Source organism: Penaeus chinensis, chromosome 24 (genome assembly GCF_019202785.1).
Source record: "Penaeus chinensis breed Huanghai No. 1 chromosome 24, ASM1920278v2, whole genome shotgun sequence".
In the NCBI taxonomy this organism is placed as follows: domain Eukaryota; kingdom Metazoa; phylum Arthropoda; class Malacostraca; order Decapoda; family Penaeidae; genus Penaeus; species Penaeus chinensis.
Genome location: NC_061842.1, coordinates 9,159,499 through 9,161,946, shown reverse-complemented (window position 1 = coordinate 9,161,946; position 2,448 = coordinate 9,159,499).

The window sequence follows — 2,448 nt, the reverse complement described above, 5'->3', positions numbered from 1 at the left end:
ATATATATATATATTTATACATATATATACATATATATATTTCTATATATATGTTTATATATATATATATTTATATATATAAATATATATATATATATATGTGTGTGTGTGTGTGTGTGTGTGTGTATACACTCAAACACATACATATATATTAATATATATATACCAATATATATATATATATATATATATATATATATATTTATATATATATATATATAAATAGATATGTGTGTGTATATATATATATATATATATATATATATATATATATTCATATAAATATATATAAATATATATAAATATATATCAAAATATATATATAACGATATATAGATATATATATATAAATATATATATAAATATAAATATAAATATATGTAAATATATATATAAATATATACATATATAAATATGTATGTTTAAATATATATATATATATATATATATATATATATATATATATATATATGTATAATATGTATATATTTACATATATATAGATATATATATAAATATGAATATATATTAATATATATAGAGATATATAAAGATATATATGAATATAGATATTTATAAATGTATGTATATGTAAATGTATATAAAATATATATATATATATATATATATATATATATATACATATATGTATATTTGTATATATGTTTATATATTTATATATATATATATATATATATATATATATATTTATATATATACATATATATATCTATATATACATATATATATGTATATATATATACATATATATATGTGTGTGTGTGTGTGTGTGTGTGTGTGTGTGTGTGTGTGTGTGTATATATATATATTTATATATATGTATGTATATACATATATATGTATATATGTATACATATATATATCCCCTTGCCGACGGGTACGACGGGTAGACACGTGCTATGCCCACTATTAGTACATGTTTGATTGTTTTTACACATAGATTGCTATACTTGTACCAATGAGCCAGTAACGAGTACTGCCCGTCTCGCCCGTTCTCCCTTTTCTCTGATTTACGAAATATTTTACATTATCTTATTTTGCTGTTACTAATATTTAAAAAACATCATAATAATTATAATGTTTATAATAAAAATAACACCATCGATATTCATAACACTAGTAAAATATACGTTTTTCTCGCCAATTCAAATCACGTATGGTCACAAGGTCTATTAATTGACTCCTTTGTGGCTAAGCACTAGCAGAGCAATTTATGGGCAGACGTTACACAAAAAAATATAGAAAATAGGCACAGCATTTTCCCATTTTTTGTTAATTTTCCCTGGCAGCATTGTGATATATATATATATATATATATATATATATATATGCATGTATGTTTGCACATATGTGTGCATGTGTGTGTATATATGTATATATATAATTTTTTTTCCTGTATATGTGTATATATATGTATATATACATGTATATATATATATATATATATATATATATATATATATATATATATATATATATTTACATGTATATGTATATATATGTATATATATATGTACAAACATACATACATGCATACATACATACTTGCCTGATTGGATGCCCTTCCTAATCAGCGCGCAAACGCTTTTGCCACAGCGGCAATTTCCCCTCCGACACCTGCTTTTGACTTATCAAGGCGATATGTCGTTTTTCGCCATGTATCTATGTATATGTATGTATGTATACATATGTATGTATATGTATACATGCATATATATAAGTACACACATACACACACGCACACACACATACACACACACAAACACACACACAGTGTGTGTGTGTGTGTGTGTGTGTGTATGTATGTATGTATGTATGTATGTATGTATGTATGTATGTATGTATGTATGTATGTATGTATGTATGTATGTATGTGTGTGTTTATGTATACGTTGTTTCAGTTCGTCAAAGACTTCAGTCCATCATAGGATTCTTTAAATGTTTGATCTCCCGAATGGAAACGTGTTTCTGCCAGGCACCCGATCGTGGACGGCGCGGCGGAGGCTCATCCGAAGTAGGGCGGAGAACGACATCAGTGGGCGGAACGTAAACACTTTTTTTTCTGATCACCTTGTGAAAAAAAAATAGGAAGAACATAGAAGTAAACAGTTGAACAAGCAGCTGAAATCGACAAAAAAGGAATAATGAAAGGCAATCACTGAGCAGAAACAAAGACAAAACACGAAGGATTACGTTTAAAAACGTTCTTCTAAGTCAAATAAGATTATCCTTAGTGCCACAAGAGGGCAAGTATACAGAGAGTGACAAACTACTCTATTATTGGTTCCTGAATAATGAAAACGGTTATTTCCCGTTTATTTGGTTGTCATTGTCACCATTCTCATCTGAACCGCCGATGAAGCCTCGTGAGGGTTAACCTTCTTAGCCATGAATGAGAATTTCAGCCGTGGCGGTTTACGGAATAAA